This window comes from Equus quagga, chromosome 10 (assembly GCF_021613505.1).
Source record: "Equus quagga isolate Etosha38 chromosome 10, UCLA_HA_Equagga_1.0, whole genome shotgun sequence".
In the NCBI taxonomy this organism is placed as follows: domain Eukaryota; kingdom Metazoa; phylum Chordata; class Mammalia; order Perissodactyla; family Equidae; genus Equus; species Equus quagga.
Window position 1 is genome coordinate 18,017,011 of NC_060276.1, and position 17,092 is coordinate 18,034,102.

Genomic DNA, 17,092 nt, shown 5'->3' on the forward strand with positions numbered 1-17,092 from the left:
ATTGATGGTTAAAACAAATACCACATTCTGAGGATTAAAGTGCATCAAAGCTACATCCTCCCTCCCCCCCTAAAAAAATATGTGTTTTAATTTCAGCTTTTGGTTTTTTATGCTTCATTTCAAGTTACTGTACACACATTACTTGTTGATAAGAATTTCAGAATACTCCATCAAGAGGGATCACAATAGTTTAATAACATCTTCCTGCCAAGAGAAGACACTGCACAAAATCAGGAATAACTTAGATTAAAAGATTTCCCCCACTCCAGGGAAAAGGTTTGTTGAATGTATTTCTTAAATGACTATGAAATTTTTGCTTTTATTTTCCTGTTTATTATTTCTAGTTTAAACTTCTTCCTTACCTTTTTATATTGGAGAAAATAGATTACTGTAGTATCCTAAAGAGAGAAGCAAACCAAATTGTTTCACATTTAAGTTATTGAAGACATCTTTTTACTTTGTTCAAGTAAAAATATTCCGCAGATCAAAACTTGAAATAATAACATGAATGGGCTTATTAAATCTGTGATCAACATTTTCAACTCTTTGCCTGATAATTGGAAGGATTGCAAAGGAACGCAAGTTTGTATGGTTGGTTTCAATTAAGGCTATTGTTTTGAGGGAATCAAAGAGCTTGGTAAGCAAGTTGTGAACTCTGTGCGTCTCTTAACTAATTAATTTACTCTGATATCTCTTCAAAAGCTTTGTTCCATGTTACCAATTAACTACACCTCATAAGCATCTCAGCTCCTCTCCCAGGGTCTGCTCTCTGGTTTATTATTATTACACTTATTGGGTTCAGTAAAGAAATTGAATTTGCAAATGAATCCTTTCTGGGTTTAATTAGTATCAATAATAACACATTCTTAGAGTCCTTTTGCTCAGTGAAATTATATTTTTTAACAGCAAGGTTTACACATTGAAATTAACATAATTAAAATTAATAATTACTAAAATTGATGATTAAAATTATCAAAATTAAAATACATACAGGAAAATTTATTTTTTCAAAATCTTTACTGCATTATCTTTGTGTATGTGTATGATTAATATTGTGATAAATCCTGAAGAAATGACAACTTTTGAGCTTAAAGGGGAAAGATTCCAGCGAGGAAGACAAAAATGATTGATGAGAGAGGATTTCCATACAAGCCCTCCTAAAAGTGGCTTTGCAGGGCCCGGCCCCATGGCCGAGTGGTTAAAGTTCTGTACGCTCCACTTGGGCAGCCTGGGTTTGTGGGTTCAGATCCCAGGTGCAGACCTACTCCATTCACCAAGCATGCTGTGGAGGTGTCCCACATACAAAAAAAATAGAGGAAGATTGGCACAGATGTTAGCTCAGGGCAAATCTTCCTCAGCAAAAAAAAAAAAAAAAAAGCTTTTCAGTAAAAGCCGTTTCCTCCACCTCTACCCAGCTGCATTAAGTTGGGAGGAACATTTACTTTAGGATGTCAGGTACCTTGTTTTTTTCCCAAACTAGGAAAGTCTGCCATCTTTGAGAGGTATTCACTTCTTCAGATTCAAATTCTATTTGATTTCTCTTGTGAATGTTCATTGTGGCTCCCTCCTGTCTCAAAATGTAAGCTTACAACATTAATGTTCCTAAATATCCACGGTGACAGGAATTTGATTCTTCCAATATTCAGATTGAAAATTATAGCCTTATATGTGTAGAGCAGTTGGCAAAAAAAGGAAGGGGGCCAATTCATCTGACTCCAGTCAACAAGCTACACAAATTAAAATAAGAAAAAGCAAATCTACAAAAATACATGGAGAAAAGTCAGGTATACTGGTTGTATGTGAGTTTTACAGTTGACTTTCTATAGCATATCAACCCTGGCATCCTTCCAAAGCAGTCTTTGACCAGGAGATCACTATATGTATAACCTTGGAAAATTGCTTCAGCAATAAAATATATTAGACATTCAGTCTTCTTTTTGTTTGAAAGGCATATTTACAGATTACGTATTTATTAGGAATTTATAATGCAGTATCCTAAGTGCTCAGTGCCTCCCCCCAACACATATGCACACAAACACACACAGAAACGATTTTAACTTATATTTAAACCTGAGTTCTGTAGTAGGTTGCAGATGTATTATAAATATGTCGTAGCTGTGGATCTTTTTCAATATATCTTCTCATGTAATATCTTATCTAAAATACATCCATCATACCTTTTTATTTAAACATAATATTAATTGATAACCAGTTTTTAGTGTCAGAGCAGGCCTAACTCTAGAACAATCTACTAGGGAGAAAAAAGGAAAATAAAAGGAATAATAAGATCATATTAAGAAATGATAGGAAGAGGTGATGTAATTTTGTACTCTTTTTAAAAAGAAACAGCTACTTTGTCAGCCACCGTGGTAAGCACTTTACACATATTATCACATCTAATCCCCACCACAACCCTGTGAGGTTGGTGTTATTGTTTATCTCTTTTTTACAGATGGAGAACCTGAGGCTCAGAGAGATTAAGTAGCAGACCCAAAGATATTCTGCTAGTGTTGACCTTAAACAAATAAACAGCCAGTGACTTCTCCAGCAAAAATGGGTTTATGTGACATCAGCAAAGAATTGCAATTCGGGGTCTGCAATCACAGTGAGCAAGCCACGTGCAAGTCCTGAGCAACAAAGGGAGAAGAAAGTCTTTTATAGAGAGGAGGAGAAAGTTGGGAGGGCTGCTGTAAACAAAGAGTCCATTGGAGGGATTAAGAGTTGGAAGTGGAGGGGCTTTTCATTGGCTGAGTTGTGACAGCCTCTCATTGGCTGAGCTCTTGTCCGGCAAGAAGAGGAAGTCCATCTTCTTCTTGGTCTCTGCCATCATTGCAGGGCATGAGAGCTCCCATTTTTGGCCTCCTGACTCTATTTTAAATGAGGTTTCTGTTTATCAATTTGACATTTCTCCCTTTTGATCGAGATCTTTCTCTGAAAGCATCGTTGATGAAGAGTCTGTTTTTTCCGGTTTCATTGGCCTTTTGTCCCTCAGTGCCAAGAAGGACCTTTTCTGGGTGTCATGTCCCACGTTGGAGAGAAAGTGCACAAATTGAAAATCTGTTGAGGTTACACGCCAGTAACAAGGAAGGATAGGAGGGAGAAGTCTCAGGCATTCTTTTTTTAAAGTCCATATGTTATGGAGATCGTAGGCATTGGAGATCATCTGAAGCATTATGTCATCATCAAAGGTTTGACAGACAAACTTCCAACAGGCCTGGTCTGGACATTTTGGGAAAGCTGTCTCATCGGCTATCGTCTGCTTCAATTCTAAGAAATCTTTACTTTTAGGTCACCAGATGATGTGTGCAGTTCCAGTCAGGGTTTGGTGCTTTCTTTAGGTGTCTCATGAATCCAAGAGTCTATTCCCTGGAGTTTTGCAGCATAGGCGTTAGTTAACAGTACCTGATAGTGGCCTTTCCAGTGAGGTTGAAGACAGTCCTTCTGGAGATATCTTTTCCAATAGACGAAATCTCCAGGTTACAATCTTAAGATTTTCATCTCCTTCGAGTGCACCATGAAAAGATTGTTCTACCAAAGCATGGTTATTTTAATAGAATCAATTAGGTCTTTGCAATATTGGAGTATATCTGCCTTTATCAGCTGTGAGTCAAAAGAAGCAGGAGCCAAGTGCACTGGGCGTCCTGGTGACTATCTCAAAGGGTGAGAGCTTCTAAGTTCCAGAAGGGGTGGGTCTGAGATTTAGAAGGAGCAATGGCAATGTTTTTGGCCACGGTATTTGGAAGGTCTCTACAAATTTTGCTAATTGAGTCTTAATGGTGTGTTAGTGTATTCGACTAAACGAGAGGATTGAGGGTGGTAAGCACAGTGAAAGTGTCGCACAACTGGCCAAACAGTACAGACTTGTCAAAGTACCTAAACAGTAAGGTGGATTCCTTGATCAATGGGAAGTTTGAGAAAAGTTCCCCAGTTAGAGATGATCTTTTTCAAAAGGACTTTAGCCACAGAAGAGGCAGTAGTCTGTCTGCAGGGAAAGGCTTCAGTCCAGTGATAAAGCGTACAGACCAGGACTAAAACCTATTTATATCCATGAGATGGGGGAAGTTGTATGAAATCATACACAGCTTTGGCCATAAGAGAGAAATTTGAAATCTAATGTCGGCAACAACCAACTAGCCTGAGAACACCTCACAGTTGGCACTTAGTTTTGGGTTTTGGGAAACTTAGGACCCCGCGAAGCCTATCTGGATCTAGGTGTACCCTAAATATCGAACCTGGGTTTGGACAAACTGCAGTTTCCCTTTGGTGACCTTATGTCCCTTTAAGGCTAAAAGCTTTAGCAAGTGGAGGCTGTCTTCCTGTGAGGAGACTTGGGAGGCAGAGCAAAGAAGCAAATCATCCACATACTGCCACAAAGTAGAACCCTAGGGAACTTTATATCATCCAGATCAGCCTTCGGGATTTGTGAGAAACAGGAAGGACTCTCAGTAAAACCCTGAGGCATTACTATCCCCGTGAATTGTTTTCCTTTCCAAGTGAAGGCAAAAAGGTATTGACTAGCTTCATGAATTGGAATGCTAAAGAATGAGCTACATAAATCAATTATCGTAAAGAATTTGCTTCCAGTGGGAATGGATGTTAGTAGCCTATGAGCGTTAAGAACAACAGGGTGTCGAGGGATAACAATGTTGTTTATTGCTCATTCTGGACAAACCTCCACCCTCAGACCTTGGGCTTTCTCACAGGTAAAATAATAGTATTACAGGGACTAGTGAAGGGATAATGAGGCCTCGAGCCTTGTAATCTTCTGTCGTGGGCTTTATACCTTGAAGGGCTTCTTTACTTATAGGGTATTGATTAATTCTAGGCAGAGGCTTTGAGGGCTCTATTTGAATCTTGATGGGAGGTGCGCTGTGAATTTTACCAGTATCGGTTGAAGGTTTTGCGCATAAAGAGGATGGTAGCTGATTCAATAGGGACAAATGATCAGTGTTTCCAGAATCAGCTCCAGTACCATCAGAGATGGAGCAAATGAAAGATGTCAGACGATCATTTAATTCAGCTGGCTGGCTCTTTTGATGACTGCTGTCAAATCATAGAATTGTTTCCCCTTTCAGGAGAAATTCTGGCATGATACTTTTCCAAGAAGTCGCAGCCTAATGAATAGGGCTGGGGGAACTAAGGAGAAAATTGTATCTGCTCTCAAGGGGCCTAAACAAAAGGGAAAAGGTTCAAAGCCAGGAAACTGTTGAGGTTTATTAGAAATTCCCACTATTTGGACTGTTTTAGTACTCTGAGGTAGGGGCTGCTTTGTAGTAGTGGGATTGAGCACCGAGAGTGTGGCACTGGTGTCAGTGAGGACAGAAAGAGACTCCTCTCCAATCTGGAGAAGTGTTTCTCTAAGCTGATTAAGATGGACGACTGGGAAGAGCCCCTGTAGTTCCTCAGAGCCCCATTACTGAGAATTTGGAAGACATCGGAAAGGCTGGTTAGAAGGTTGAAGGCGCCTGATGTGCTTAAATTTGTGACCAATCTCTTTTCCAGTGTCCTGGCTCTTTGCAACAGAAACAAAAACTAGGGGCTTTTTGGTTTTGTTTAGGGACCTTCATTTGCTGGAGCGAAGATTAAGAATTTTAGCAGTCTTTCTTTTAAGTGACTCATCTAGGGTGTGAGAGAGCTGATTTGCCCAATTAGCCAAATCTAGAGTGGACATTGTTTCCCATTCTATCCTGGTCTTTTTTACTAAAAGGGAAAGGTCTTGATTCAGCCCACTAATAAACAGAGTTAAAAGCTACCTGGGTGGAACAAACATCTGAAGGATGAGCAGAATTAAAAAAAATAATAATCTGAAGTTGACTGTAATAGCCGTGAACAGGTTCATCAGGTTTTTGTACACAAGTCTGAATTTTGTCCCAATCAACAGAGTTTGTGAAAGCCCTAGGAAATGCCCAGTGAAACTGCCCAGCAATTGCCTGAGTCTGATCATATAACAGGACAGTGGAGTGGACTCCTGGTTGTAATTCTAGAGACCTTTAAGGATTTTTCAGTTAGCGGTTTTCATCCAGTGTTTTGGGTCTGGCCTTCACCAACAAGCATATGAACTAGCTGATATAAGTCAGAGAAACCAGCTTGATAAGTTTGAATGACTATATTAAATTCCTCAGCAAATGTGTGAGGAACTTCAGTTGCTTTGGGAAAATCTTTGTTGATGATGTACGGTTCAACTTTAGTCCAGGGAATATAAGAAATAAAGGGTTTAGCCTTTGGATCCTCAGAAGGCTTAGTTTTAAAGGGACTGGTTCTGATAGTTTAGAGGAAGAGGGAGTGGGGAGAGGTTCCAGAAAAAGGGGAAGTTTAGCAAGAGAGTTAGTATTGGGGAACTGAGGGTACTAAGGAGGTGTAGACAGTATAGAAGGGAAGAAGGAAGATGGCACTGGAGGCAGAGCCTGAGACAAAGAAGCTGGGGAAGAGGAACATGAGGCTTTCAAAGCCATTTTATCTTTCTTTAATCATTTCTTTGCCTCAGTTAATCTTGAAATTTTATTTTGCAAAGAGGCAATTTTAGATTCCTGATAGCATTTGGAAGCCTCAAAATACCAATTGAAATAGGCATTCCATTCAGTTTTGGAAATTACAGAGCTATGGTTGTCCAATTCAGTTTTAAGAAACGTGAGTTTGGGGAGTTCAAAAGTTTCCCATAATGGCCATTGGTATATTCTAAATTATTTTTGGTTAAGTTGATCCATTTTGTTAGAAATGCACATGAAGAAGGACTGTGGTTTTTAAACATAAAATTGGCCAGGGTCCCTTTAGAGGGGAGCACCCTCAAAATACTTAAGTACGGGGATCCCGCTTCTCAGAGGTTTTTCTCTAGAGTAAAAGAATAGTTTTCAAATAGCCTAAACAACTCAAACAGCTTGCAGCTCAAACAGCTTGAACAGCTCAAACAGCCAGCAGGCTTCATACCAGCACAGTTCTAAGGGAACAGCCCAATCCTGAAGGAGTCAGGCCGAAGGCTAAATAATGCAGGTCCAGTAGAACAGCCTGGTTCCAAAGGAATAGGGCCAAAGGCCGACCATCATGGTTTCAGTGGGACAGCCTGATTCAGAAGAGTCAGTTCAAAGTGCCAACCAAGTACTCACAAACAAAGCAAGGTCTTAACCAGAAAAGGACAAAGCCTTAAAATAGAACCTGAATAGAGCCTAGACAGCTTCAAAATGCAAAGAGTAGAGGCTCAGATCCAGGAGAAAGACCTCAAACTCCAGGATCAGCAAGAAGAGTAGTGAGCTCAGTGGGCTCTGTGGGCCCCATCACCTGTTTTCTTGCCCACCAGCTCAAAGTTTTTGGGGGTCTTCTCTGGATCCCTGTACAGGCTGCCAAATCCTAACCTTAAACAAATAGACAGCCAGTTATTTCTCCAGCAAAAATGAGTTTATTTGGGATGAGCAAAAAATTGCAGTTCGGGGTCTACAACCATAGCAAGCCATGTGCAAGTCCTGAGCAACAAGGAGAGAAGGAACTCTCTTACAGAGGGGAAGAGGAAGTTAGGAGGGCTATTGTAAACAGAGTTCATCGGCGGAATTGAGAGTTCCAAGTGTAGGGGCTTTTCATTGGCTGAGTTGTTCCAGTCTCTCATTGGCTGAGCTCTTGCTGAGCAAAGAGAAGTCGTCTTCCTTTTGGGCTCTATCATCATAGGGCATGAGAGCTCCCTCTTCTGGCTTCCCAACTCCATTTTAAATGCGGTTTCTGTTTATTAATTTTCACGCTAGTAAACTACAGTGTCAAAACTTGCACTTAACTCTCTAACTTCACAGCCTATGCTTATGACCCCCGTGGTTATATTATGGAAATATACATAAGGTTTAATTGGGAGCTTGAGTTTGCTGCCTGTCTTTTCCACTATGTATTAGTGACTGAGGACTGAGCACTGGATAAAGACAGTGCTACTTGAATGAAGTAAACATCTGGGATGACCAGGTGCTGCAGAGTTTATAATATATTTCTGAGTTATAGAATTATAAGCTGTTAGAAGTAGAGGGGAGAAAGCATCATTCAATTAACAGTACACTTGTGCAGGGTAAGTCTGCTCTGCACAATATTGGCAGTAACAGCAACCAAACTTCCAAAAGTTATATGATGGTGGGATATACTATTATTTAATAGTGGTAGTTCCTGATATTTTTATAGGAATCTTTTGTTTAGGAGATTTTAATGCAAACTGCGTGGGGCTATCACAGCACATTTTAAATGCCGGGTTGATTTTTCGCTGATATTTGACCTCCCAGGACTTGTGTTTCACTTTACTTTCCATCGCACTTTCAGCATTTTATTTTTGCATTGATTGTTCGTTCAGCATACCTTTTGTGAGCACAGCCAACGAGTCAGCCATATTTCTAGTTACTAAGGATGTAATCCTGACCAATATTCAAATAAGTTTTAGTATTAAGCTAAGGAACCTAGGCTTTTTTCTGTAACTTGAGCATCATAAAGCATCATTATCTTTATTGCCTTGGATGTCCTTCTTTAGCCTAGTCATGTTGTTTAAAAATTGTACTGGCTTATTCATAATAACCAAAATGAGGAAAAGCCCAAATGTACATCAGCTGATGAATAGGTAAACAAAATGTGATAAATCCATACAATAAAATATTATTCAAGATGAAAAAGGAGTGGAGTACAGATACATTCTACAGCATGGATAAACCTTGAAAACTTTATTCTTAGTGAAAGAAGCTAGACACAAAAGGCCACATGCTGTATGATTCCATTTATATGAGATGTCCAGAATAGCCAAATCCATAGAGACAGAATGTAGATTAGTGGTTGCTTAGGGATGGAGGGGTGGGGGCATAGCTAAAGGGTACAGGATTTCTTTGGTGAGGGGGACTGAAGTATCTAAAATTGTGACGATGACTGTTCATGTCTGCGAATATACTAAAATTTCTGAATTGTACATTTTTAAAGTGTATTATGGTATGTGAATTATATCTCAATAAAGCTGTTATTAAAAATTGTACTGACTTATGTATGATGAAAGTTCTATTATTCCCATTTTAAGAATTACAAAAGTAAAGTAGGAGCTCAATTTAGGGGGTTGTTGATCTGTTTTTAAAGAGAGGTGATGGGTTGGGACAGCTTTAGATTCCCACTTATTCTGTAACCTTTATGGGGAAAGTTGATTTCCTACATGAAGACCCACACTGACCATCCTTGTTCTTTGGGGTGCCTTTCTTATTGGTCCCACATGTACTGGGCACTTTGCCATGCTACCCTGCATATGGGATCAAGTCTTGATTTTCCCACCAGCTGGTACAGTGTCTTCCATATAGCAGATGCTCACTACTTCCATCAATTTACCAAATAGTTGTTAAGTTACTATAGATGAGGTATTGAGCCAGACACTGAAGATTAATAAGACATGCCCTTGAGGAGCTCACAGTCAAGCGGACAGCTAAGCAAGAGTTCCAGTATAGTGAGACAAGTGTTGAGATGGAGACGGGCAGACAAGCTTGATGAGGGTGCTGAAACTCAGTATAGTTCCATGTTTACATCTAGTTCAGCCACTCATCTGATATGCATATCCCATCTGGGGCATTCTCTCCTACGTTTGAACACATCCACTCACTTTTTATCAAGATAGTGAAGTTAAACTGCATTTTCCTAATCTACCAAATGCCCATGTATTTTGACATCAAATCTATGAATAAAATGCAATTACTTATTTCATTTGTAAATAAAACTTAAGTAGAGATGTTGTTAGTATTGCTTGGCACCTCCAGAAATTATATCTTAAAAGAATATGGAATAATTGTTAGGATTTAATAGAAAGTACTTGGATACATTATGTGCCCAAATCCCTAATAAAATTATTAGCCTATAAATTTTAGGTTATATTTGTGCACTTTGGTGCCTATGGGAGGCATACAGAGTAGTGATTGACAGCATATTCTGGAGCATGCCTGAATTTGATCCCAGCTTTTCCACTCATGCAGTATGTGGCCTTGGACCAAATTACTTAATCTTTCTGTGTCTCAGTTTGCTCATCTGTAAAATGGGGACAATAATGGTACCTATCCCACAGGATTGTTATGTGCAGTAAATGAATTAATGTATGTGAAAATGCTAAGATTAGTGCTAGGCACATAGTAAACACAGTGTGCACATTTGCTGTTATTATTTTTTAAGTGTATTTTATTTTTTATTTTATTGAGGTCACATTGGTTTATAACATGGTGTAAGTTTCAGGTGTACATTATATTTCAGTTTTTGTATAGACTGCATTGTGTTCACCACCATAAAAAAGACGAAATCATGCTATTTGCAACAACATGAATAGATCTTGAAGGTATTATGCTAAGTGAAATAAGTCAGAGAGAGAAAGTCAAATCTCACTCATAAGGAGAGGGTAAAAACAATGACAAACACAGACATAGAAACAGAGATTGGATTGGTGGTTACCAGAGGGGAAGGCGAGGGCAAAAGGGGTGATAAGGCACATGTGTGTGGAGATGGATTGTAATCAGTCTTTGGGTGGTGAACATGTTGTAATCTACACAGAAATCGAAATATATGACCGTGTACACCTGAAATTTATATAATGTTATAAACCACTGTTACCGCAATAAGAAAAGAATCAAAAAGTCAAAAAAAAAAAAAAAGAAAATGAGAGGCTAACTTTGACATTCCTTTCTGCTTCTTTTATTGGCCATGGAGTTTTACGAAGAATTACATGACTTTCTCCAATCAGCTTGATAAAATCTTTATAGCTCATTCATGATCCCATGCCAAGAGTTCAGTGCTTTTAGAATGTTTGATGCAAAGTTTAAAATCTACAAGAACAAAGCATGCAACAGAGTTGGATTTACGCTTCTTGACTGCACTGATGCCATTCTGTTTGCCAACCCTGTGATTTACATGGGCATTTTTGTAGTCAGCTAGTGGCATGATTGGCCAGTATGCTGTCTGGGGGCCAAAATTTAGTGGTGACTTTCAGTCTCCTATTGCTGATAAATGTTTTTGGCAGTGTTTAGGAATTTTACTTGGCAAAAAAACCTGACAAATACAAAATCAGTTAGAATAATGACAAATGGACATTGATATTACTGGTTTCGCCTTAATGTAGGTTATTGTTAGCCTTTTCATATTTCTATCTTGTTTCATGTTTATTATTTTCAGTACAGTAATGATACAGTCATTTTCAGGATTAAGCAAGGGAACAAACGTTGACAATAGCGGGAAAGAGTGAGAGAGGCAGTTTGGCACGGAAAATGGAAGGCTGGTGGGACCAGACCCTATAGTAAGAGTGGTTCAGTCCAAGGTCCAGGGGAGATCCACTTTGCTCTTTCAACCCTTATGGACTAAGTTGTTACAATGTCCTCTTCATAATATTTAGGTTACAATTTTATCTTTGTCATTAAATGGAAACCTATTAATGTTGTGCTCACCAAGAAAGCTTCCTCAATAGCAATAAATAAGTGGGTTAATTATAGCTGTCATATGTATGGTCATTATCAATGTTTATTTAGAAGTTCCCTTAAATAAAATATGCAAGGAGTTAAGTTGGGTTTAGAAATTTACCAACAAATCATCTTTATAACCTACCGTAATTATCTCCAGAAATCATCATGTGTTCAGTGACTAACTCTCTAGAGCTTTTGCTAAAATAAATAAACAAAAGCAGCAATAACCAGTTCCCTTGTATTTCCTAATTATTGGCATGCCTTTTAGTCATATTTTTAGATTTAAGGAGGGTTCTGTCTCTCCCTAGGAATCCAAACTATGTTTTCTCTTAGTTGGCTCTTTGGAAAATCTAAACCTCCCTCTTGCTCATTAACTTATATCCAACAAAGTTCTTGTACATCCTTTTACATTGTGCATATGTCAAGGGATCTGAACATGAATGCTTTAGCAAGCACCTAGCACAAAGTAACAGTGTGATGGTTCGGTGGTATACATCAATATGGCCATATATTATTGAGATACTTATTAGAATACTTACTTATTGGTTGGTAAATAGGCACTGACTAGAGCGCCCTTTCCCCTCCTCACTTCCTGGACACCCCCATCATTCAGCAACAAAAATGGTGATGCCAAGCAGAACAGCATCAGTCCTGATTGACGTGTGCCCATGCTGTAAGTGTTTTTTAATATTTTGAATATCATTCCTGCCTCATAGCCAATTGTGAGGTCTATCGCTGCCCCACCACCTATGCCACTGTGACCTTCGTGGTCTTTTTGTGGACTGTTTCCCCATGGTTGCATTCTAAGTATTAGCTAACTAGAGAGAAGAGTCATGTCCCGTAAAGAGACGGGGTACTACTTCCAGACCGCAGCTTCTAACAGATGCTTTAGAATTCGTGAAAACCAGATCAAAGCTTTTGAACCGTACTTATATAGGAAAGCCTCCAAGGCTCTCCCTGAGAGCACTGCAGAGCCCATGCCATTTGTATTTTAAGACACAAATCTAGCATACTCAATTCAACACATTACACACAGCACTCATTTGCTACAGTTTATTTGCTTGACTCTGGTTTTGTAAACCACAGAAAATTTAATCAGTGTGTTTGTGGGGGAGGTAATAGAGGCAAATGCAATAAGTAGCTGCCAGTGAGGAGAAAGACAGACAAACTAAAAGTAGACATAAGGACTCCAAACACACAGGTATTTGGGGCCATTTAACAAAGGGCCCAACATATTAGAGAAAGTCTAACTTGTTTTTTTACTATCCTTTGTTTAAGGGGGCAAGAAGTTTTAAAAAGCATTTCAGAAATATTTCTATCCAGATTGATTAAAAGAGACAAATATTAGTTTGACTTTTTTTTTTGAGGAAGATTAGCCCTGAGCTAACATCCACTGCCAATCCTTGTCTTTTTGCTGAGGAAGATTGGCCCTGAGCTAACATCCGTGCCCATCTTCCTCTATTTTATATGTGGGGTGCCACCACAGCATGGCTTGATAAGCAGTGCATAGGTCCGTGCTCAGGATCCAAACCGGTGCATCCCAGGCTGCTGAAGTGGAGTGCACAAACTTAACCACTGTGCCACCCGGCCAGCCCCAAAAGTTTTGTTTTTTGAAATTTCATTTTTATTGACCCCTCCTTGCCTGACAGTGTTACAATAAGTGAGGGGTTATAATAATATTTTAATGTGAATTTATGACTTTTGTAGTATCTGATTGGCTAGCAATATTAATAAAAATTGTCATAAAAATTATGGCATTGAGAAAATTATTTTGGGACCAGAACCAGTAAAGAGGTAGCTACTTTCAGTGAAAACACTTCCAAGCTCATAGAGTTTGTTTGTGGGGGGAAAGAATACAGAATATCAATCTTTTGTGTTTTCTCTCTCTCTCTCTCTCTTTTTTTTTTTTGCTTAAGGAAGATTAGCCCTGAGCTAACGTCTGTGCCAATCTTCCTCTATTTTGTATGTGGGTTGCTGCAACAGCATGGCTGACGAGTGGTGTAAGTCTGTGCCTGGGATCCAAACCTGTGAAGCCCGGGCCACTGAAGCAGAGCATGCTGAACTTATCCAGTATGCCATGGGGCTGGCCCTGTGTTCTCTTTTTAAATCAAATAGGATTGAAGAATTATTTCCTCACTAATAATAGTATAAGGGAGCCTAGGGAAGAGGAGTCTGAAATAAACTGGTGTCACCACTGAATTTTTATATGTACACTTTTTATTTTTTCATAAATATGCATTTGTATCTGGAGGAAAAATTATTTTCTTTCATCAATATCATACATGCTCCAAAACATTTGTACATTATTTAGAAATGGAAATGTTGACTAAAAGAAGAAAAATAATGAACACTTTAAAGTGTATTTTTGAAGTTGTTTACCAGTGGAAGTTGTTTCAAATAACACTTTGCTTACGGTGTGAGGAATTTCAAGTGCTGTGTGGATGTGAATGCTCACACTACCCTGTGTTAGAGGTAGTATCTCCTGAAAAGAACACTATACATATGCAAATGTTGCTTGTGTGTACTTAGGGGAAAACTACATCCATTTTCTTCAGAAGCATAGCTTTTAAACTTAAGTTCAGCTTTATATCATTCACAGTGTAATGAGCAACAAATATTCTAATTTATTTAAAAGAGTTATCACTATCATAACAAAATAAATACATAGTAGCTTATAAGATGTGCCCTAAATAGAGTTTTCTATGTGCAAATATATATATATACTCAAAGTAATTTTCTTGAAGGAGACTTTTTTTGATAGGCTCCACATTAGAGTCCAATATTTATGCTAACATATATTTTTGAAAACCTACTGTGTGCTCAGCACTAAGAAGTCTGTTTTAGTTCCCTTTTCCCCTGCATTACTCCCTTCCCTTTCCTTTTAATCCTGATTTATCATTTAAGCTTCCGTCTGCTTTTAGAGAACGGCATTTCTGTTGCATCAGATGATTTCTAAAGCATGCTCTTCTTACCTCTGCTTAGCATGACTAGTGTATTTGGATAGCAAACACAATGGGACTTTTTCTGTGATTCCATCTTTAGCTGATACAGTACTGGTCCACTTATCACTAATGGTTTTCCTGATTTTTCTGTTGGCATGAATAACCTGGTAAAGAAATGGGTTATGGAATAAATGTTTTTCTTGGCTTTTAACTCTCACTTCTAGCTCCCACTAGATGTGAAAATTGAGAGTCCCTCTGTTCTTTGTTATCTTATCAACTTTTGCAATTGTAAGGGGTAGATTTTCTTGTTTTTACCTATCCATAAAATGTATTTAAGGGGCTGGCCCCGTGGCCGAGTGGTTAAGTTCGCGTGCTCCGCTGCAGGAAGCCCAGTGTTTTGTTGGTTCGAATCCTGGGCGCGGACATGGCATTGCTCATCAAACCACGCTGAGGCAGTGTCCCACATGCCACAACTAGAAGGACTCACAACGAAGAATATACAACTATGTACTGGGGGGCTTTGGGGAGAAAAAGGAAAAAAATAAAATCTTAAAAAATATATATATTTAATTTTGGATTTACATTGTAGGACCATATTTTTCCTTTTACTGGGGGTTGTTGATATATTTTCTCAAATATGGTGCAGTGTTAATTAAGTGGAACTCAACTGTCGGAAACTCATGGCCAATAGGAACTTTATCTGCATTTGATCATTAGGAAAAATAAAATATGAATTTTCCAGAGATTAAGTATGAGAAAAAAAATACCCCCATCGTAGCCTAAGGTCAATTCATATTGAGGTTAAACCCCAACAGCTTCTATTTATCTTAATAAGAATTGATGTCCAGGAATGTAGTAAATTAAACAAAGGTTCAGCCATCACTCTACCTAAAAGATGTTGGCTGAAATTTTTTTAAGGGATAAGAAGAGAACAATGTGGCAGGAGATTATGAACATAAACGTTGATGCATGAGAAGAAATAGCTTTTCTTCATCAGTTTTATGAAAAGATAAAGCACATAATTGTCAAAAATTAGTAGATCACATAAAATAGGTTCAATTAATGAAAATACTGGGTGAATTTTTTTTAAAATAGGAGTTACTAGAAACACCTTTTGGTAGAAACGTTTTCAATACATTTTTGGTCTTAAAAAGCAACATACAGTAAAGCTAATTAAATCTTTGTCTCATTATTAGATATAAATTAATGCCTTAAGGACAACATTCCTGGACATGGGTTTAGTTATTTGGTGACATTTTATGGATACATATTTCTTAAATTATGCTTGCAAAGCTGGCCTTACACACTATGCTTGCAATTCTGATAGCTGCCACTAGGTGGTGCCTGGTTGTAAATTGTAACCATTTGGGTTTTTCACGTGTGGATAACAGTGAAAGTAAGTTTATACAACTGAATGAATCAGGTTTTTTCCTATGAAAATTAATTCTTTATTAAAATGGTCAATATAAATGTTTAATAAGTTGCCAGTTATAGGTTGATACACAATTTTAATAATATTTAAAGAAATCGAAGTGCATAATTATGAGTACCTTTTTCCCACCAACCTTTGTTATTAATAACCTCATATGCTTTCTTTGGTTTTTCCTTTAAGAACTTTTCTCTTCCTTTCACTCCAAATACTTTGCATTTTAAGAAGCTCTGGGCCATATGCCTATAAACAGCTTCCTGTAGGCTCTCTGCTTATACCTGCCTCTTCTACTACACTAGTTAATTGTTTTGCTGCTAGTTCTGATTACCCTAAATGACTAGAGTCTGACTGCTTTAGGTTTCAGGTGAAGTATTATTTCTTGGCGCTTTTTATATAGGAATGAACTGTGTCATGCATTGAATACAATGTCTCACTAGGTTTAGCTCCTTTTTAGCCAGCAGTCATAAGATTCTATCCCTTCCTCCAACCACACACGCATACACATACACACACACACACCATGTGTGCACACCCTCCCTCCCCCCACACACTGGTTTCCAGCAGTATAATATACACATCTAGATATGTGGCTGTATCTTCCTTTGGTCTCTGAAAAATCCCATGGTGGTCTCTCTTCCACCAGGTAGCTGCCAGCTTCTGTCACTCATTCTAACTCCTGCTTTCTTTTGGCCTTTGATGTTCTTGCAAAGCTAATTTGCATGAAATAGTAAAGATTATCTATTAACTTCTCCAGCAGGTTCTTGGCAGTTTTATTGTCTGCTTTGTAAAAAAAAAAAAAAAAAAAAAGGCCATTTCTCTTTTTTTTCTGAACCTTTGAAACCTTTTATTTCAACTTCTCATTCACATAAATAGAATGGTGTTAAGTAGAGACATAGTGGCTTCAGTTCTTATGATCACACGTATTCTCATGCCATGAAAACAGTTTAAATATGAAGAGAAAGAGAGACAGATTGAGATGAAAACTTCTTAAAGGTGTAGAACAAAATATTCAACTCTGGTTATTAGAACTGAGCTCTTGTACTCACTGTCACTAACTCTCTTTGTAACTGTGACCAAGTCATTTATCTTTTACAGTCCTGTTGTCATGTCTGAAAAAGGAGAGAATTGGCCTGTAGATCATCATTGCCCACATTGTGAGTCTGTGACTCAGGCTCCTATTAAAGCAAAAATGAGAGGAATGCATCTTAGCTTCAGGTGTGCTTGAGTTCATGACTGAACAACTCAACTACCAATAAAAAGCACAGATTTTTATGCATAAGGAAATGTATAGTTTCGTTCTTTTT

General features: G+C 38.2%; 1 protein-coding gene across 9 annotated transcripts in view; it reads left to right on the forward strand.

Moving 5' to 3' along the window:
* Positions 1-17,092, forward strand: part of MBNL3 (muscleblind like splicing regulator 3) — a 109,337-nt gene that overhangs the window by 15,190 nt on the left and 77,055 nt on the right. The gene's annotated exons all lie outside the window — the stretch shown is intronic.